The 22,573-nt window shown below is 47.7% G+C and overlaps 1 long non-coding RNA gene across 1 annotated transcript; it reads left to right on the top strand.

The window, feature by feature from the left end:
- Positions 1-8,962: 8,962 nt before the first annotated feature.
- LOC122367679 lies at positions 8,963-10,508 on the top strand. Its single transcript, XR_006254105.1, has 2 exons — positions 8,963-9,109; positions 9,240-10,508. It is a non-coding gene; the product is annotated as an uncharacterized LOC122367679 (long non-coding RNA).
- The last annotated feature ends 12,065 nt before the right edge of the window (positions 10,509-22,573 follow it).

Here is a 22,573-nt window from a genome sequence, read left to right as displayed (position 1 = left end):
GGTCTTCAGCAGCCAGTGCGGGGCCCTTATAGTTATTGGCACCTAAAGGTTCGTCTTGGGACACCAGAGACAGAAATAAGGCCACCAGAGACCGGTGTGAGACCCTCAGACGCCGGTTGAGACCCCTGAGGCCGGTTAGGGGCCCTCATAGGCCAGATGTGGGGCCTCAGAGGTTGATGTAGGCTCTTAGCGGTCAACGTGGGCGCTTGACCACCACTGAAGTTCCCTCAGAGGTCAGTGTAGGACGCTCAAAGACCGGTGTGGGAGCTATATTAATAGCTGGGCGTGGTTTTTTTTTAGCCTCGTGACGATCGAATAATTGCCAGGGCCCCATACACCTATATGGGGGCCCATTGGTTGTTTGAGGGGGGGGGGCAAATTATATGATGGCCCCCTTTATTGACCTTTAGGGGCATGGCCCTGATGCCCCTCCCCCGGCCCCCCGCGACCGCCACTGTGTACACATTACACACATGCCTCTGAGATTACATACTAGCTCATGCAAACTCTATGCAGGCCCCGGAGGTCCCACGCTAATCCTTAAGAAACCAAGCCGGCATACGGCGTCACCACCGGGCTTCTGAGGTGCAACAGCACCAACCCATGAGGTCTTACTTTAGTGTCTTGGAGCCAATCTCCTTTAGCAGGGCCACTGCCGAAGAGGGTCTCATGCCAGCCATTGCTGAATGCTGGGCCTACGAGAGCCTCAAGTAAACCCACGCTGATATTCCATAACCCTCGCCCGCACATGCCATTTTCCCATCCTAGAACGCACATGGGGGGGGGGGGGGTGGTTGCCACCCCCCCGCGCCATTTCGTTCCTGTTGGAGATAGAGCTTAGCAGTAAAGACCAAAAAGATTCTTTGGGAAGAGACGAATCCAATGATACCCAGTTTTACCTTCTCAGGTCAGTCATTGACCTTCCAGGTCAGGTCAAACTAAAAAATGTTGCTGTTTTGGGTCACCGTTGGATATCAAGTGTGCTGCTTATCAAATACCGATGACGATGCTGTTTTCTGGTGCCAAGCCAGCTAGAACCTCTTTGTCACACTACCCGACCAGAATTTTGCTGCTGAGGTCATTTCAGGTCAAGTTAGGTCAAGGTCAATTATATGTGTTTGTATGTCTGTGTGTGTCTGTGTGTATACTGATGTGTGCACCGATTGTTTTTGGGTCCATATTACATGAAATCATGATCTGAGAAGCTTTTACCAAAAATGCAGTCAAAAAAACTTAAAAAAAAGTAAATTCAGCTTGCCTAAAACGCAATTATCTTAGGTGACCTAGGTTGACCTTGACCCTGACCTTGACCCCTGTACATCGTCGAACAACATGTTCCATGATAGGTAGGAGGTAAGACTGGCAAAAAAGGCCGAAATCAGGGTGTCAAAAGCTCATAAGGCCCATGGCAAACGCAAGATGTTGAGAATTGGCCATTTGGGTCATGACATGACCTGAAAAACAAGGTCATATCTCCGAAACCAAAAATCACAGAAACTTGAAATTTTCAGTGGACATCAAGAAAGGATAGAGGAGCAGCTATACCAAAAATCAGCCTTCTAGCTCTAAAAATGTTGAGTGCAGAGCAGAAAGACTACCTGGGGGGGGGGGGTGGCAACCACCCCCCCCCCCCCATGTGCGGGCGAGGGATATAAGATCCGGCCATACTCGTGAACCGGTGCCAGCGACGCTGACCGCCAAATTGACAGAATGCGAAACTGAGCCCACTCATGAGTGAAATTTACGTCCTTGATGGCGCAAGAAAGAAAATGAAACATACGAAAAGCTTTTCTATGACTTTTGTTCGATCTGAAAGGTGGGGCCAAAAGATAGTATGGCCCCACCTTTCAGCACCAAAGGGGGGGCCATGGCCCCGTGGCCCCCCCCTGCGACCGCCAGTGGTCACAAGCGTTTGTTCCGAACAAGCGTTAACCCGCGCCGGGCCGGTGCTCCGAGATTCCGCGCCGGGCGGGGAGGGGGGGGGGGGTCTGAACACCCCCTTCTAATTCGGCTCCTAGGCCACGTAGCGACACGCGGTAAGCGGCAATCGAAAGAACGTCCAAAATTAGGACGAAAACAATTAGGTCATTTTTTTGGGTCAGGTCAAAGGTCAGGTCACCAGAGTCCAGACTCCAGAGGTCACCAAGGGTAAAATGTCGACTATTTCAACACTTTGGAAACTGCAGACGGCTATCTCGGGAACCCTTAGAGCTACAGCGCCGCGGAAAAGCGCATTCGATAGCCCTTTTTACAGACCTTTCTGAGCATTGTTCGCAGATTTGACCTCAAGTCAACACCCAACGGTTTAGCCTCCAGAGGTAAAAACTCCAAAAATAGCCGTTTTTACGAAAAATGTTTTTTTTTTTCGGCAACAACTTTTGACTCAAAAGAGCCATGACATTCGTTAGGCGGCACGGGCGGACATCGATAGCAGCGCCTCTATCGGTCACTAGGGAAAGCTGGGCTGTAGGCGACGAAATACCGGCTGAGTTGTCACACGTTGAATAGGTTTATAGCCATCCGTCTTGTGAAAAAGTTGAACTTTTGCCTTTAATATTTCTACAGGCAATTTTAGAAGTGTCTTCACATGGATTACAAAACCGTTTAGATTATTGTATTCACTTCAAGCCTTCCCTATTGTTCTTGATGATGCGGGAACTATTTCTAATTAGTGTTTCTAGCTTAGTAAAAGAACATACTGTGCAAACGATGAAAAAAAGCATAAATGGAAGATTTTAAATGCAATTTTCTCTAACAATTAATGGTAAATTCTCTACATATCAAGGAAAAGGTGCATGCTAACTGATAATTTAAAGTTCTTGGGGCCAGTTGTTTTCTTCTTTTCTTACGTCGCCCCAATGGCCGCGAATACACTTGTGATAACGCCTATCGTACTTTTGCCAGAATCGTGTTCCTCTCGTCGAGACGCGTCGAATGAACTATAATTTGACCTTGAAAGGTCAACATGAAAATTTGACCTCAGGTCAAGGTCATGACCTGACCGGAAAAGGTCATGTTGCATATCAGTCGATCCGCAACGTCAAGCCGAACAAATCTAAGGCGTTTTCAGCGCTCTAGCACGCCTCTATCAGAAGTTATTAGCGAAAAACTGTTGATTCTGTTCGTGACCGAGATGACCTCGGGGACATAACGAGGGGTCACAGTTGCCATTTTCCGGTTCAGTGTGTCATATTTACTTACATCTCGATGTTTAAGAGTGTCTAGAATAGCGTTCGTGCAAAACAGACGCTTTTCAATTTTCTCCCATTGACTTATATAACCCGCGCCCCGTTGGGCTCTGCTGACCAGCGCACCCTGTTGGGGGGGGGGGGCAATTTGGCCCCCCTAAGATCTCGAGAACCACGCAACCTATAGCGACAAGCGGCAAACGGTGTTGGATAGACCTATCAGGCAACTACCTTGTGATCCAATTTTATAGACCTAGGTCAAACCGATGACGTCACAGGTCAGGTCAAAGGTCGAATTTTCGCCCTTTACAGGCATTTCAAGAAATGCGTTGTATAATCGAGTAAAATGCATTTCATTGAGAATCATCGATGGGGAAATGTTCTTCAAACACATATTTTGCCATTTGAGGTCACTGATACGATACCAGGTCAGGTCACAGAGTTCAGGTCACTGAGGGTCACAATATGAAAATATCATGTGATGCATCACAGATAACAGTAGTACTACTGTTATCTGTGGATGCATGCATTATGGTCCAATTTATATGTCAAATACGATTATGTGGGTCAGGCAGCCTTTGGGGTCAGTTAAGATTATGTTCTGGTGAAGGTCAGGTCAATGTCAGGTCAAGGTCAGGTCAAATTAGGTCAAATTTCAAAGTTCATATTTTTGCATAAATTGGATATCGATTCGATGCAGCTCGTCAAGGGGAGTTCAATGGTGGTCTCTGTTTTGCCCTACGTTGTCTAGAATCGCTAAAAATTGAGTTCAAAAATTTGACATCATTTTCGAACAGTTTTGTCGCTATAACTTGGCCAAAAAACGAGATATCTATCTGAAATTTGGTATGTTTATAGAAGAGCGCAGGGACTATCTCAAATATTTCGTTTTTTTCGAAATTCGGAAAGTTTTTGTATTTTTGATTTTTTTTTTCTAAAAAAAACAATTTTTTTATTTTTTTTTTGGGGTCAAAAACCCAAAATATTGAAAATCCGAGATCGTAGTTTTGTAGCACCGCTTTTTGTCTACTAGAAAATATAAAGAACTTTGAAATTACTTGGTAACGTAGCTTTGGTGAGCGTTTCAAGATTGCATGTTTTTTGCTCATTTTTGCTCGAACATGACCTCAGTTTGACCTCAATAACTCCTGACCTAAGGTGACCTTAAACTTGGACTTTGGTGTGAAGGTGTCAAATTGATGCCCGGGAAGGTAATGAAAAGTGGCGGTGTTGCGCGCCGCCGTTTTCTTGCTATTCAGGAAAAACCACAGGGGTGGGCCAAATTGCCCCCCCCCCCCAACGGGGCGAGGGTTAATTATGAATACTCGGCAGGACTACCGGTTGGCCTGGCCTGACCTGACCCGACCTACATTTGCGGCTAGCAAAACACCAATACGGACGAGGGTTAACCTTCCAGGCGGGGGGGGGGGCATTTTTTGCCCCCCTTTAGTTTTTTCAATATATCTCGAGAAACGCTGCGCCGATCGTCACCAAACTTTCAGTACCCTCCCGGGAGCAGCTAGCGCACATGGTAACCAATTTTTTTCCAAAGGCTATGATAGGTTGGCCGCTAATGACGTCAGAGTGACGTCATTTTTGCCATTTTCGACCCAAAAAAAGGTTTCGCGGGAAGAGCTATCAGGCCTACAGCTTTAGAGATAGAGCAAAATGTTATCGACATAAAAGGTGTAGAATCAAAAGGGCTACAAAACTGCTATTTCGGTTATTCGATTTTTTTTTGGATTTTGACCCCTAAAAATCAATAAATAGCTTTTTTGAATATAATAGCCAAAAAATCCAATTTTCTTTAATGTCGAAAAAACAGGAATATATGTGATAGTCCCTACCGCCTTCTATCTACATACCAAATTTGAGATCGATACCTCTTTTTTTGGCCAAGTTATAGCGAAAAAACTGTTCAAAATTGATGACGTCAAATTTTTAAACTCAATTTTTAGCAATTCCAGACCAGAGGCAATTTTTTTGCGCAACACAAAAAAAGACCACCATTAGACTCCCGTGACGAGCTGCATCGAATCAACACCCATATAATGCAAAAATATCAACTTTGAAATTTGACCTTTTTTTTACCTGACCTTGACCTGACCTCCACCAGAAAGTGACCTAAACCGTACCTGATGGTCTTATAACCAACACCATTGAGTTGGAAATGAAAAACTGGCCATAAAACATGCATCGCATAACCTTAGTAAAGTTAGGCTCATGTGGTGACCCTTGGTGACCTTTGGTGACCTGACCTGTGACCTGACCTGGTATGACCAGTGACCTCTAATAGCAACATATGCACTAGACAACTGACGCCCTACCGCTGATTTTCGACAAAATGCGTTTTACTCGGTGTTATAGCGCTTTCCCTAGAACGGTGAAGTGAACGGTGAAACATTTTATCTTTGACCTGACCTCTGACGTCATCGGTGACCCCGAGGTCAATGAAATTTGGTTTCCCTCGACAAATTTGACAGGGCTATCGAACGCCGTTTGAATTTTCCGGATCCGTCCAGTAGTTTCGGAGATAGGGGGGGGGCAAAAAATGCCCCCCCCCCACCGCGCGGAAGGTGGCTGGGAGGCCCGCCGCCTGCCGGGTTAACCCTCGCCGGCCGAGGGGGGGGGGGGGGCGGCCCCCCATAGGGGTTTTTCGCGATAGCTCCGAACACGCTGGCGATGGAGAGCAGAAACTTGGCATACCTGACCTTTGATTCAAGCCGGATATTTTCTCAACAACCGCATTTTTGGGTCACGTCAGGTCACTGACCTATAACGTCATAAGTGAACCTTTGCACGGTCTTCAGATGTCGCAACTTCGCAACGCCCTCACTGCTAGAAATGTCACAGGGAAATGAAACTTGCAGGATCTATTATCCATTATGAGTCTCACAACTTGTATATCTCGGACTTTTCCTAAAGGTCGTATGAGGTCAGGTCATTTTCGTCACCTCACCATTATAAGTCAATGGGGAAAAATGAAAACTGCTATTCTGGCGCCGGGAACGATCTCCAACTAACTCAAGCACACAAAATCGTGATTTGATGCACTCCTTGCAAGGTTAGATGCCTCACTTTTGCAATGTTGACCTTGCGTGACGTCATTTATGACGTCATCAAGTTCATATTAGTTTTTCGTCAATAACTCTTGATCAAATTGAGCTAGCGAGTCTAGGAAGCCACCGATAGACTCAGGAGGACATGCCGAATCGAATGATATGAGACATGACCTCTTACGACCAACTTCGTGACCTGGGGGTGCTGACCTGACCTTGACCTGAGGTCAACACCAAAGGTTGACCTGACCCGAACAAAATGTATATCATTCGACGCGCCTGAGCGAGGCGAACACGATGCTGCCAAAATCGCGTCTCTGCGGCCGTTTTTCCGAAGTTATTTACCAAAAACTGAACCGTACCTCCTTGGGGCACTTGACCTGACCTCAGAGGTCACCGGTTGACCTAGGACCTTAAAATCGGGTACCAATCTCTGCGTTTCGTAACGGCGCACACGCTTGTTCTTTACTGCGACGCGCTAGCTCCACCAGGGCGAGGGGGGGGGGTGGGGGTCGGACGCGACACTGTGTCAGTGCGAGACACGAGAGCGACCGATGCCGGTCAGCTGCAGTTTTTCAACTCCCGAGCCGCGGCACAGTGGAACAGCGCGCCCGCAGAAATAAGGGAAGCTAGCACCGCCGCAAAGTGTCGCAGAATGGCAAGAGATCATTTTACTAGAACCGATTAGATGGTGAGCATGATATGTGATAGCGCTCTTTTAAGGTGTATAATTTTTTTTAGAGTTTTTAATGTCGCTTTGTTTAACTTGACCACGTTTTAACTACACATAGTTCAATCGCCTGTATTACCTGTGTACTGACGCAAAGACGTAAGAGCCACGGCGAGTGGAAGTCTTTAAGAAATAAATGATGATGATGATGATGTGCCTACCCGGTTGACCTGACCTTGATCCTGACCTATGCTTGACTGACCCCTACATAGAGCTGACACTCTTGTAGGCCTTATGTGAAGGATTGTGCACCGTTTTGACAGAGTTTATGACGAGAGGCGCCCATTGCGAAGTCCTGAAGTTCATGCTACCGAGAGCCCGATTTCAGGTGTTTAACCTGACCTTGACCCGACCTGTGACCTCAAAATTATTTTTAAAGTACTCATCTGAAGCGTCTCGTCGCGTTCTTTCGTTTGCCGCCTCGTGTGTTTCGCTGCGCCTATTGGTTATCGAGCTATCGGCTGGGGGCGTTTAACCCGCGACCCACTGGGGGGGGGGGGCTATTCATAGCCCCCCTCACGTTTTTCTGCAATTTCTTCCAAACCGCTTGACGTATCGACGCCAAAATTTCAGTACCTTCACCTGCATCAATTTGACACCTAGTAAAAACATGAACTTCGTAGCTATCATAGGTCGGCTGGATATGACGTCAGCTTCACGTCATGTTCGGCCGATTTCGACGCAAAACATTGAACCACGGCAATCGCTCCCAAGAGCTCAGTTTTTAACACGCGCACCGACGGGGGGGGGGGGGGGCGGATATTCGCCCCCCTTAGGTTTTTCGCGAATAGCGGGAAAACCGCGGCGCTAGCGGCGCAAAATTTGGTACGACTATTCTCTCATCAATTTTACACATGGTGTGCAAGTTTAAACCTCCTAACGTTAAAGGTCAGCTCACCAGGTCACATTGAATGACCCAACCTCAAGTCACTTTTTTGCAACTTTGTCACCGTGCCAGAGCTACAGTAGATGTCGGAGGCCTTTGAAAGTCGCAGGATGTTATAAGGTCATTAGTGACTACAATTTGTTAATCTCGGAATTTCGATATCGGTGGCCTAAGGTCAGGTCAATTTCTCGACCTCCCCATTATAAGTCAATGGGGGAAAAATCAGCTCCCTGTTTTTACCACTAAAACGGGTCGGAATGGCCCCATATACCATACATGACTTCATATACGATCAACCTTCACTACCTTGAGGTCTGTTTTGCTGTTGGGCAGCTGTAAAGTCATGTGACGTCATCAAAGGTCACCAAAGGTTCGTTGCCAATAACTCCGTACAGGAACAACATACAGCCGCGCGGATGGTCTCATTGTGTTCAGCTCGTCAAGACGCATCGAATGATATACATGATGACCTCGAGGTCACGTGACCTGAGGTCAACCTTTGACCTTGACCTTTTGAGGTCAACATAGATATCATTCGATGCGGATTGACGAGAGGATCACGATGATGCCCTTAGATTGTTCCTATCTGGACTATTTCGCAAGTTATTCGAGAAAAACTCTCCATATCTAGCGCCGCCATTTTCGACTTTTTTACCCTGTGACGTCATCTTTGACCTGACCTGAAAATGACTTTTATAAAAATTGTAGACCTTGTCAATGTGTATCCCATGCCGTTTACCGCTTGTCGCTATCTTGCTTCGTTCTCAAGATCTTAGGGGGGGGGGCGGTCATCCGCCCCCCGTTCGGTACGTAGTTGGCGCAGACCCCCGTCGGTGCGCGTGGCTAGATCCGATTTCCTTGCATCACAGGACTCAGAATAGACTGCGCTATCAGACTGCTATCTCGGATTTTCAAAAATTTGAAAATTATGAGAATTATAAAAAAACAAAAATTTATATTTTTATATTTTTTTCAAAAACTTTTTGACTTTTCGAAAAAATTGAATATTTGTGATAGAACACATGCTTATATAGGCGGTGTGCCGCGCAGCGATCCGGCGGCTCTACGCCGGTTGCGGGAAAATCAGGTCATGTGACTCAGGTCATGTGACTCCCGCGGGTCGAGAGCCGCCAATCGCTGCGCGCCACGATTGGCCGGCGGGTCGGCCGTCCGGGCCGCGCGGCGGTGACCCCGCCATTCGTGCACTGGTTCTGTGTGGTTCGTGACGTGTGCGTCTGCGTGAACGGTAAGATTTGCTTTTTTGTTACTACGAATTGTTGGAAACCCTTATTTGTTGTTAACTTTACTTTGCTTAGTGGTTATTTTCATCGTTGTCTGCATTTGTGCGTTGTTAAGTTAATTTTAATCTGTTGCAGGACGCGAGCTAATGGCGAGCTAATGGCGAGCTAGTTTGTGGAGCTAATTATGGAGCTAGTCTGTGGAGCTCATAGCGAGTTGATAGCGGAGCTCAAGCTGATGCCTCTGATATTTGGGATTTGATATTTGAACTCCGCATCACAATATAACTTACGAAAGCATAAGCACCGTGTTGTCGATGGGAGGCAGCAGTCGTGACGCAGAGCTCGGCACCCCGGCCCTACATCTGGTGGCAGCGGTGTGCGTTCTTCGCACCCACGTGGCCGAGTCTGAGCTGCGTCTTGCTGCCCTCCACTCGGGTGCTCGCTTGTTGGCACGTGGTACGTGGATCATGGAGCATCGCTTCCTGTTCGGCTGCCTGCATCCGGCTGTGGCGTGCACGGGCGCTGCTTGCGGGCCCCGCTGAGCGGCTCGCTATTCGGGCCTGTGTCGAGGCTCCGGTGCGGCACAGCTGACTGCGCCTGGCGCGCGGGCGGCCTCCCCGCTGGGACCCGCGGCGAGGCTCCGGACTGGACCCAGCTGCCTCGGCCGGGCGGGCGACCGGGCGTCTGGGCCCCGAGGGCCGGTCGGTGACTCGGTGCTGTGATTGGCGGACGGTCGGACGGGCGGACGGCCGGCCGTGCGGACGGTTGGTGGGCGCGGCGAGCGCCTGGCGGTACCGCGTGGGGAGTGGCTCTGCGCGGCGGACCAGCTGACCAGCTGACGCGGCTGGCGGGCTGCCAACTGTCTCCGTGACCTGACGCGTGCGTACGTGGCGCACGGGTGGAGCGAGAGTTATGGACTTCATGGGGTGAGTGTTGAACTGTGTTACCTTGTATTATTGTTACTGTATATTGTACTTTACTTTGTGCGTTCGTTACTTAATTCGTTGTGGGGTCCTCATACATTTGTGACTTTAACTGACTTCTGTGCAACGTTCGTTGTTTAGTTAGATGATTGTGAAAAATTCGGGTTATTTTTTTCTATCGATTTTCGAGATTAGGCGCCTGGAGCTAGGATTTCACTGTGCCTCTGGGACAGAAATTACCTGCCTGAGTATTTGGTCTCTGATCTCTCGAATCCCTTGCTAATTTACCTGCAATCGTTCCGTTCACGTTATTACCATTTAACATGGCTCATCAGACTTTGGTTACACTGGGATTACCGTCATTTGGGGGTAACACTGGTTCAGTTTCTAGGTTTATTTCTGACTTTACGACGTACGCGGCTTTTCAAAACTGGGATAACGCTAAGCAGGCTAGCCTACTCCCTTTGTGCCTTACCGGTATCGCTTGTGATGCGTATGACTGTCTCCCGGAGGCATCCAAAAAGTCGATTACTTTGGCTTTTGGTGGTCTCCGCCAGGCCTTCCCTTCCCATGGCGTGATCGAGGCTCAGGTGCAGCTGAGGGGCTTGAGGTTTGACCCAAGGTCTGACCTGGACTCATTTGTCATCCGACTGAGGGGACTTGTTTGCGCTGCGTTCCCAGACAGTGAGGCTGATTGTCTGCTGTTCAACTACTTTATGCAGGCGCTACCCATGCAGTATCAGTCCCGTTTGATTTCTGACGGCATTGCGTCGTTTGACGCCGCACTGGTCGCAGTCCGCAACATGTGTTGCGCGACACGGCTGAACGTGAGTCAGCCTGCGCCGGTCCGGCAGGTCCAGTCTGAGAGCGACGTGCTCCGTCAGAGGGTCGAGGAGTTGGAGAAGGAGTTAGCTCGTCTGAAGGGAACCGGAGGTTCCAAGGCTACCGGCTGTTTGTTTTTGTTGTGGTGGTGAGGGCCATGTCCGTAGAAACTGTCGTAACAGGAACTCTGTCTGCTATCTCTGCGGCATCAAGGGTCACTTGGCTCGAGTCTGTGGACTTAGGGCTCCGGAAAACACGAGTGGGGCCGCCGGTTCCGCCCCACCGGGTCGGGCTCCGTACCCGCAGAGGGGGACCAGGGGTGCTCCGGCACCAGGCAGCGCTCAGTGGCTGCCGCCGGTACCGCTGCAGGCGGACGCAGCTCTGCATCCACCGGGGATGGGTCCCTCGATGCATCAGCGGTTCGTACGGCTGAATCCGGCTCCGGACTCAGCGGGTCAACCGAGGACGTCGACCGCGTCGTCCTGCTGAGGCGTGATATGACTTTCGATGGCGTGGTGGGCGGTGTTCGGTGCTCCCTGCTACTTGACACCGGTAGCAGTATTAACTTGCTCAGTAAGTCTGTCTTTGATGTTTTGCCGAATCGTCCTCCACTGATGAAGACGTCTGCTGTGGCGAGCACAGCCACACAGGATCCTCTGCCGCTGCTGGGGAGGGTAAAGGTGTCTCTGAAGTTGGGAGGTCAGACCACAGTTGTGCCTTTCTTTGTTTCAGAGTGTATTGATGTGCCTGTCATGTTAGGTTTAGAGTTTTTGGCTGCGTGCCCATGCGTAATTGACATGTCTGCTGGCCAACTGGTTCTGACGCCATCGCGAGCGGTTCGTTCAGTTTCAGCTTCCGTCATTTCTGTGGGACGGGTGATTCTCCAGAATGACCTGTCTGTTCCTCCGGGACATGAGTTAGTTTTCTCTGGTTTTGTCCCGAATTCAGACTACCGTGGCCCGGCTATGATGGAGCCGTGCGCTGATATTGAGGGCCTTGAGTTTGTCCCCTCAATTGTCTGTATCTGGTCAGTCGGTTCCGTGTGTGGTTAGAAATGTGACAACCCAGCCGGTGACGATTCCAAAGCGTTCAGAGGTCGGCCGGCTGGAGGTCGGTATCGCAGAGTGTCCGCTGTCGGGCGATCAGACCGCTGAGCGGGATTGGCGTGATCGGCTCGACCTGTCCAGTAGTGACCTTTCCGACCAACAGCGTACCGCGCTCACTTCTCTGCTCGCTCGGTACGAGGATATGCTTGATGGTCGCCTTGGATTCACGTCTCTCGTCCAGCATCACATAGACACAGGAGACGCCCCTCCTGTCAGGTGTGCTGCTCGTCGGGTTCCCCCTTTCCTCCAGGAGAAGGTAAAGGCTGAGCTCGATCGTATGGTTGAGGCTGGTATTCTCGAGGAGAACTTTGGGAGTAGTTGGGGTTCTCCAATCTGTGTCGTTACCAAGAAGGACGGCAGTGTTCGGATCTGCGCTGACCTGCGCAAGGTCAATGCAGTGACCCGGATTCCTGCATATGGCATTCCTCGAATCGATACCATTCTTGACTCTCTTGCGGGTCATTCCATGTTTTGTGTACTCGATCTTAAGCAGTGCTATTACCAGATCGGAGTAGCGCCTGAGGACTGCGACAAGACTACCATAGTCACTCCATTTGGTTCATATAAGCACAGGCGGCTTCCACTATAATTCCATTCCACTATAATTCCACTATAAATTAATGGCGCCCCAATGACATGCGCTCGACTTCTGGATTTAGTGCTCCGTGATGTGCCTCCAGATACTGCTGTAGCATACTTTGATGATATTTTGATAGGTGGAAAAGATTTTGATGATGTCATGAGCAAACTCGAGTTGGTTTTACAGAGGCTACGTGCCGCAGGCTTGACAATCAATCTGAGCAAATGCTCCCTGTTCCAAAGGTCTGTGAAATTCCTTGGGCACGTCATTTCTGCCGACGGTGTCGCAGTCGACCCTGAGAAGGTCGAAAAAGTCCGCAACTGGCCAGTTCCTCGAACCGCCAAGCAACTCGCTTCATTTCTTGGCATGGCCAGCTTTATGCGTAAACATGTCAGAGACTTTGCTAGCATTGCAGCCCCATTGCAGCGCCTGCTGCACAAGGACGTTCGTTTCGCGTGGACAGACGAAGCTCAGAACTCGTTCGATAGGCTACGCACAGCCCTGTGCGAGGCTCCGGTTCTCACCGTGCCGGATTTCAGTCCCAATGCTGGTGTGTTCATCCTGGAGACTGACGCGTCACAGGAGTCAGCGGGTGCTGTCCTGAAGCAGCGGGTCGGCGATGATGAGAAAGTCATTGCGTATGGCAGTCACAAGTTTTCAAAGGCGCAATCCAATTACAGCGTGACTAAACGTGAGTTACTTGCAGTGGTTTTATTTGTTGATAAATTCTCTCCGTATTTGCTTGGTCGGCAGTTTTTAATCCGGACTGATCATGCCAGCCTGCGATGGTTGCTAAATTTCAAAAATCCATCTGGTATATTGGCCCGGTGGTATGAGATTCTTCGCCAATTTCAGTTCGTCATCGAGCACCGTCCAGGGTCAGAGCACGTCGTGCCTGACGCTCTCAGCCGCAGACCTCCAGATGTGGACGACAAGGCCTGTCAGACTGAAGGTCTTTCTGCTCCCGTGTTTCGTGTCAATGCTTCTGACTGGTCAGTAAGCTACATTCGCGCTGAACAGGACCAGGATCCAGACTTGTCTGAGATCAGCAGACACCTGTCTGCAGGTCGCAAACCGAAGAAGAAGGAATTGTCTGCGGCAGCAGGTCGGTTTCTGTCGCAGTGGCACCGACTACGACTTGTGAATGGGGTACTTTTTCGTCTGTATCGAAGGAGACCGTTTGACTCTGATCAGCTCCAGATTGTGTTGCCCAGGGCTCTCATTTCCAGTGCCCTGGCGTCACTGCACGCTGGGCCTTCCGGTGGCCACTTCGCAGCTGACAAGCTGTTCGAACAGGCCAGACTCCGGTTCTGGTGGCCACAGATGTTCACCGAGATAGAGTCCTTTTGTAAAAAATGTCCCCAGTGTGGTTCACGCAACGCCCCAATTCCGGCTCCGAGGGCTTCGCTCATAGGCGCGGGAGCCGGGGGGGCAGTGGGGGCAGCTTGCCCCCCCCAACTCTGGGGCCGTGGGGGCGGTGCCCCCACAGCTTTGAGACGGAATATCACACTTTTTTTGCAAATGTTTTCTTTTTTTGTTGAAAAAGCCGAGGGGTGAAAAATAAGTGGCCTAAAACCGGTGAGAAAACTAGATTTGGGGGTACCCTAGGTTGATCTCTATTATGGTGTGCCCCCCCAGTCGGAAAGTAGTTCCCGCGCCCCTGGCTTCGCTTGGTGAGCTCTCAGCAACAGAACCACTCGAGGTAGTGGGTCTGGACATTCTGTCATCATTGCCAGAGACTCCAAGTGGTCACAAGAATCTTCTCGTTGTAGTAGATCACTTTTCACGCTGGGTAGAAGCGTATCCGTTGAAGAGTCAAGAAGCAACTGAAGTTGCTACAGTGTTCGTTCGCGAGTTTGTTTCCCGATTCGGCTGTCCGCGCCGGATTCATTCAGACCGCGGTGCTAACTTCACGGGTGAAGTCTTGAAAAAGACTTGCGAGCTTCTGGGTATCGCTCAATCCAAGACTACCGCGTTCCATCCCATGTCCAATTCTATCGTAGAACGCACCAACCGAACTCTGATTAACATGTTTGCAAAATTCCTTGAACAGCATGAGCACGCTGAGTGGGATAGTAATCTCCCGTTACTTTTGCTTGGGTTGCGAGCTCAAGTGCATCGATCTTTAGGTGTGTCACCCTATTGTGTCATGTTTGGAAGAGAGCCCCGGCTACCGATTCAGCTGGAGCTCGACACCCCTCTGAAGGGCCGAACCCGACCCATCACGGAATATCTTGATGAACTGCGATCAAATTTGCAGGCACTTCATCGTCTCGCATTTGACAATGCAAGGCTCAGTCATCGACGGAACAAGGCGGTTTATGATCGGAAGATAAATGACTTTAAGTTTGCCCCAGGTGACCGTGTTTATTTGCACAAGGGAGTGGTCCCAAAGGGATCATATTATAAGTTCCTCCGACCGTGGAAGCCCGCGGTTGTTATCCCGGCAGTTGCTGGGGTATTTCGCCACCCACCGTTTGCTGGGGGGGGGGGGGGCGTTAAACGCCCCCAGCCGATAACTCGAGAACCAATAGGCGCAGCGAAACGCACGAGGCGGCAAACGAAAGAGCGCGACGAGACGCTTCAGATGAGTAAATTTAAAGTTGAATTTTGAGGTCACAGGTCGGGTCAAGGTCAGGTCAAACACCTGAAATCGGGCTTTCAGTAGCATGGACTTCAGGACTTCGCAATGGGCGCCTCTCGCCATAAACTCTGTCAAAACGGTGCACAATCCATCTTATAAGGCCTACAAGAGTGTCAGCCCCATATAGGGGTCAGTCAAGCATAGGTCAGGGTCAAGGTCAGGTCAACCGGGTAGGCACATATCCCCGAAAATCAAAACTGATATTCGCAGCCTGTGACACATGTTTTATAGGTAATTTGGGGCGTAGAACACGATGGTGACATTCATTTTATCATATGTGTACGTGTTTGGCTCAAAAAGTTCAATTTAAGAAATTCATGTATCATGGTCACGAAAAATTGCCAAGATTCAGTTCAAGATTTGGGAAAATGCGGAACGATAATCAATAATTGAAGATAGCCATTTGATTGATCATGATATTGGCAGTCGAATGTCGTTTACGGCATGTCTGTATGTCTATTCTGTGATTTTATATGATTTTTTGAACATATGCCGTTTTTGGTCGAAAAATCAGAAATCATGACGTCACTAAAACCTCGATATCTCAAAAATTTTCCGACCGATTTTTTTGAAACTTTGTCACAATAAACTTCAATCAATTCTCTACAGGTACCCAAAATTTGGCGCGCCTGCGGCGCGCCGTTTTTATGCTATGGCCCGGCGAAAAAAGTGGGGGCGTTTAACGCCCCCCCCCCCAGCAACTCGCGGGTTATAGCCAAAGTCGGAGATATGAACTATAGGATAAGGTTAGATGGTGCCAAAGCGACACTACTTGTGCACCACAACAGGCTCAAGCCACGAGCTGGACAGGATCCGGACCAGTCGCGGAGCGGTGTCGCGACCGATCCCGCGACTGATCCTGTGCACCCCACAGGGGGAGGGGACGTGTGGGTGACTGGTCTCGGGAGGTGGTGGGGGAGTCTCAGTGGAATGGCCATGCTGATGAGCCAGCTGTACTCACTCGTATTGCCCCTGATCAGTCGTATGTCCCATGTATTTCGCATCCGGCACTGAATTTGAGTCCCACTGTGCCGCTCTTGACCAGCGGTGTCCCCGGTGATTCGGGAGATGAGAGACCTGACCTAGGCGCGGGTGACAGACTGAGTCCCGCTGGTAATCGCGAAGGGCAGACGGAGGGTTCGGAGACCACCGCATTAGGCGATGCGCCTCTGAGACGCTCTGCGCGGAGCAACAAAGGTGTGGCTCCTGAGCGGTTGACTTATGGGTAATTTTGTTTGGTAGCTGCCGTTGAGCCGTGAGCACTGAGCATTGTCATGTGAAAGTTCTAGCCCGAGTCTCTGTGGTGAAAATAAAAGTAGAGCGGACAATGTTGGGTTGAGGGCCCCGACTCCTTCCTTTGTTATGTCTATAGTGGGTTGAATGGAGACTCATTCGATTATTGCTGCAGATTCAGAGGGATTTAGCTGGAATTTGTGCAGTGTTATAATGTGCTCATCGATGGTGTCAATTGTCCGGCGCGTGTGTGATTGATTCCTGAATTGTGCTGCCGCTGTTCCGGCCGGTGTTAAGGGGACCCTCCCACCTTCAAAAAAGTTAATAAATTGGCATAAAAGTGATGTAGCGTGAATCACAAAGAGCGAAAATGAACATCTACCAAATTTTACCGGAAAATATTCACCCGTTTTCGAGATATAAGACTTTTATTTTTGTTTACTTTTTGGGAACTCCGCTGTTTCTATGACGTCACATAAAGGTTTTCTTTACGTCGGCATTTGGAAGCAATAGTTTGGTATCAAAGTGCGACAAATATTGCGCGAATGATGCGTTTGTCTTATCAAGGTCAATATATGATGGCCAATAAAGGATTCCAGGACAATTCTTCTTATGGCATTTCTTCGTATCGCAATTCTTCGTCTGCAAATCTTCGTCAGGGCATTTTTTCGTATCGCATTACTTTGTCTCGCATCAGGGTATATGAAAATCGGCTCGCATTTCTTCTTCAACGCAAATATATGCAAGAGTAAGCATTGAGGGACAAATAAATGCACCGACGAAGATTTGTAGACGAAGAAATGCGGACGAAAAATTGTGCTACGAAGAAATGTCATGCGAGGATTCGTTCGGGTACCATGACATTTATGTGATTTCAAAGTCAAGGTTCACAGCTGATCTGCTAAATCAAGCCAAGAATCCAAACTATCAAAAAACTATAAATATTTGTTTGTCTGTCACAGAGGTCTCAAGCAATATAAGGTTGACATATGTTGAATCAAAAATCTACTGCCACAACTCACATCTCCTGCCTTTATCTATTGTTGTTTTTATCATTGTTTATCATTGTTGTTTTAACTTGCTTTCAAGAGAAACAGAAGCCAGTATCTGATATCACTTCAGATGATTGTTTCAAGATCTGAGTTCAAATGGAAATAAAAGCAAGATCAAGATGAAACAGGGATTATTGCTGTTAAAGTAGTTTGGCCATGATACAACAAGCACATAAATCATTAGCCAAATCAAATACTGGTTGGTTTGTCAAGATGTTTGTTGTCTGTCGTCTGTCGAGCTGCTATGAACACTGAATGCTCTCACTCTTACTTTAAAGAGAGAAGCTTAAGTTGAATGGTAGTGAGCTGTAATTAGACAAAGCAGCTATTCAGTGCTCACATCAAGCCAGGCTAGGAAATGGCATCAACTGTGGTGGGGAGAAGCAGGTTTGGCAGCCCTATGTTGTAAACTTCTGTTGTGTCTTGTGTTTGATCAACTGATGTTTTCTGCTCTGTTTTGTGCAGTGATAGTAGCAGGTAACTGCATGCTTGTCAAATTTTGTGAATAAACGAATTCATAGCATTGCATTTTTCTCTCCATGCAAGGAACAAGTAAGATGTTGTAGAAAATGTAATAGAGGGCTGCATTTCTGATTTTGCACTTTATCAGAGCTTTATTTAGAATTGCTTTCCTGAAAGCTACACACAGGCCACAGCACTGAAATTCACAATGTCATAGCTTTTGGCAGAAAAAAAAGAAGACTTACCTAGGTAAAATTGGCTGAAAGTATGGCAGAGCAGGTCTTGATGCGTATGCCCATCCGTGTGCTTGCCGAAGCCGAACTGACTGCAACACATTAACTCTGACCCACCATGGTGGCTGGCATATCCTGAACATTCACCACTCTAAACAAGACAACTTTCAGCCCTCAGCATTGTATTAACCCGCGCCCCGTTGGGCTCTGCCGAGCAACGCGCCCGGTTGGGGGGGGGGGCCATTTTGGCCCCCCCCTAAGATCTCGAGAACCACGCAACATAGCGACAAGCGGTAAACGGCGTTGGATAGCCCCAACGGGGAACTACCTTGTGACCCAATTTTATTGACCTAGGTCAAACCGATGACGTCACAGGTCAGGTCAAAGGTCCAATTTTCACCGTTTACAGACACTTCAAGAAATGCGTTGTAAAATCGAGTAAAATGCATTTCATTGAAAATCATCGATGGGGAAATGTTCTTCAAACACATATTTTGCTATTTAAGGTCACTGATACCAGGTCAGGTCATAGAGGTCAGGTCACGGGGGGGTCACAATATGAAAGTGTCGTGTGATACATGTTTTATGGTCCATTTTACATGACAAATGCGATTATATGGGTCAGGCAGCCTTTGGGGCCAGCTTAGATCACGTTTTGGTCAAGGTCAGGTCAAGGTCAGGTCAAGGTCAGGTCAAATTAGGTCAAATTTCAAAGTTGATATTTTTGCATAAAATGGGTATCGAATCGATGCAGCTCGTCACGGGGAGTTCAATGGTGGTCTTTGTTTTGCCGTACGAGGTCTGGAATTGCTAAAAATTGAGTTCAAAAATTTGACGTCATCATTTTTGAACAGTTTTTTCGCTATAACTTGGCCAAAAAACGAGATATCGATCTGAAATTTGGTATGTATATAGAAGAGCGCTGGGACTATCACATATATTCCGGTTTTTTCGAAATTCGGAAATATTTTGGATTTTTTCAAAGTTTTTCTAAAAAAATTAATTTTTTGAATTTTTTTGGGTCAAAAACCAAAAATTTTGAAAATCCGAGATAGCAGTTTTGTAGCGCCGCTTTTTGTCTACTAGACCATATAAAGAACTTTGAAATTGCTTGATAACTGTAGATTTGGTGAGCGTTTCAAGATTGCATGTTTTTTGCTCATTTTTGCTCGAACATGACCTCAGTTTGACCTCAATAACTCCTGACCTAAGGTGACCTAAGACTTGAAATTTGGTGTTAAGGTGTCAAATTGATGCCCGGGAAGGTACTGAAAATTTGGCGGCGCTGCGCGCCGCCGTTTTCTTGCTATTCAGGAAAAACCACAGGGGGGGGGGGCCAAAATGGCCCCCCCCCAACGGGGCGAGGGTTAAAACACTGTACATGACACTCAAAATTTGTTTCAGTGCCATCCACGGACAACATCAGTCGCCATTCACCAGGCCAGTAAAACAGTATAGATAATAGCTTCAAACCCATGTAGTCAGAGTTACTAGGTCTGCACCTCAAAACAAAATCCAGGTGACATTCACCATGCCAGTAAAAAACAGGTACTTAGGTAATGTAACAGCTTCAAATCTGGTAACACATGTTGGTCGGACTTTACACTACCATATTTACATGGAATAATATGATACCAAACAATAGTGCAACCATCCTGGACAACAAAAGTGTATGATAAAATTAATTTAGAATACTTTGGCAGCATGATTTACGAGCACAGGCGGGGCCCTGTTTCACCGGTGATAGCAGCACGCTGCTTTTACACGTGTCAAATTGGGTTTCCATGGAAACATCTACAGGCCCATTGCTCCAACACTACCGCAAGTGTGACGTCAGCTCGCGCAATTTGATAGCAGCGTGGTAGCAGCGTCCCGTGAAACACCGCCCAGGTGTTACCTACCAGCCTTCTCAATGCTCGTAAAACCATCATTGCAGTTTTGATTTTACCTTACATGATAACACACTTGGCTGCAATGGCACATTTAATTTAATACTGTGAAAAGACCAGTTATAACCACTTCACAAGCACAATTGCACCTCATGCCGACATCCTTTTCCAAAGACAGTCAGCAGCGTCTTTCGTCAAAACTGGAAGATCAATCCCCTTTCAACTGTTAACATAAAAAAATATTTCTTCATGGTGTGATCTCCATATGGAAACCTTGCAGGAAAAGAATTAATGTCAATTGTCAGCTCTTCAAATTTCTTTGGACTTCAACTTGCAGTACCATATCCAGTTTGCTTTGATATTTTGTTTTTTAATCCATGTTGAAGTTGAACACCAAGCTCCAGATATAGCAGGCAGCTTGATGAATCATCTTCGGCCTTGGTATGATATCAGTCCAAGTTCCAGTGGTGGGTATCTTCTAATATTCAAATTAAAATGAAAACCAATAGGCTTTCTCAGCGCCGACGACGGATTTCACGTTGATAAAAAGGGAGCTCAAGGTCAGCAAAACTCGGGTTCAAGGAATGGCGGGCGTTGAAATGACTGCTGACGTCATCAAAAAACCGCTAATGGTTAAGAGATAGGGACTAAGCTGGTCCCACCCTGCAAGTAAAGGGAAGAAATTTCTTGAACACCATAAAGCTGCGGGGGTTGCGACCAGGATAAATGGTGATTTCTGAGCCTGGCCGCAAACTTGGCTATCTCAACTCAAAACTAATGTTAAGGTGGGATGGTCCCTTTAAGCTGACGTTGAGAGGACTGTATGCTCGTTAAGGGGGAAGAGTATAGGCGGTGTGCCGCGCAGCGATCCGGCGGCTCTACGCCGGTTGCGGGAAAATCAGGTCATGTGACTCAGGTCATGTGACTCCCGCGGGTCGAGAGCCGCCAATCGCTGCGCGCCACGATTGGCCGGCGGGTCGGCCGTCCGGGCCGCGCGGCGGTGACCCCGCCATTCGTGCACTGGTTCTGTGTGGTTCGTGACGTGTGCGTCTGCGTGAACGGTAAGATTTGCTTTTTTGTTACTACGAATTGTTGGAAACCCTTATTTGTTGTTAACTTTACTTTGCTTAGTGGTTATTTTCATCGTTGTCTGCATTTGTGCGTTGTTAAGTTAATTTTAATCTGTTGCAGGACGCGAGCTAATGGCGAGCTAATGGCGAGCTAGTTTGTGGAGCTAATTGTGGAGCTAGTCTGTGGAGCTCATAGCGAGTTGATAGCGGAGCTCAAGCTGATGCCTCTGATATTTGGGATTTGATATTTGAACTCCGCATCACAATATAACTTACGAAAGCATAAGCACCGTGTTGTCGATGGGAGGCAGCAGTCGTGACGCAGAGCTCGGCACCCCGGCCCTACACTTATGACTTACTCTAGCAAGTTTTAGCTAAATATCTTGAAAAATGGCAAAGTTATACGCATTGTTGTAAAAATCACAATTGTAAATTTATCAAATCAATTTTTCAGTACGTAATTTACATCGTACACCAATATAAATGGCACCATCGTGTTCCTAAGGTCAAACTGCATCCGATAGACATCTTGTTTGTTGAAAAATTTTAACTGCAAAATTTGACCTTTTTTGACCTGGAAGTGAACTGACCTAAGCTAAATTCAACTCAAAATGACCTCAAATTGCACAAATGACATCAAATTTGAAATATATGGCCTAAATGGACCATAAAACGACCGACGCATGATAAAACCCTTGCCCGCACATGGGGGTGGGGTGGTTGCCACCCCCCCTCCCCCGGTAGTCTTTCTGCTCTGCACTCAACATTTTTATAGCTAGATGGCTGATTTTTATATAGCTGCTTCTCTATCCTTTCTTGATGTCCACTGACAATTTCAAGTTTCTGTGGTTTTTGGTTTCGGAGATATGACCTTGTTTTTCAGGTCATGTGATGACCCAAATGGCCAATTCTCAGCATCTTGCGTTGGCTATGGGCCTTGTGAGCTTTTGACACCTTGATTTCGGACTTTTTTGCCAGTCTCACCTCCCACCTATCATGGAACATGTTGTTCGACGATGTACAGATGTCAAGTTCAAGGTCAACCTAGGTCATCTAAGATAATTGCGTTTTAGGCAAGCCAGGGCGTATTTTAAGGGATTTTCACTGGGTCGGCAATCACATTTAGGGGCGGCATTTTGCACTCATAGGGGCGGCACTTGGCATCTGAGGGGGGCGCCATACCTACTGATATTTAATGACAAAAAAAGACACGTTCGACGGCTCTTTTATAACTCTTTCTAAGTAATGATTATAGATTCAACCTACCTAACCTCAGCGGTATTACGTCTATTTTTCCGGGATATATTTAGTATTTCTCGTGTCATAATGCGACAAATGAACTATAATTTGACTTTACAAAAATTAATTTAAAAATTTTACCTGAGGTCAAGTTCATGAACTCACCATAAATAAAACATGTTGCATACCAGTCGATCCGTATCGTCAAGCTTAAAA

The sequence above is a fragment of the Amphibalanus amphitrite genome, unplaced genomic scaffold (genome assembly GCF_019059575.1).
Source record: "Amphibalanus amphitrite isolate SeventyFive unplaced genomic scaffold, NRLGWU_Aamphi_draft 000888F_arrow, whole genome shotgun sequence".
Classification (NCBI taxonomy): Eukaryota; Metazoa; Arthropoda; class Thecostraca; order Balanomorpha; family Balanidae; genus Amphibalanus; species Amphibalanus amphitrite.
The sequence above is the reverse complement of the archived record's forward strand: the minus strand, read 5'-3'. Positions and strand labels throughout refer to the sequence as shown.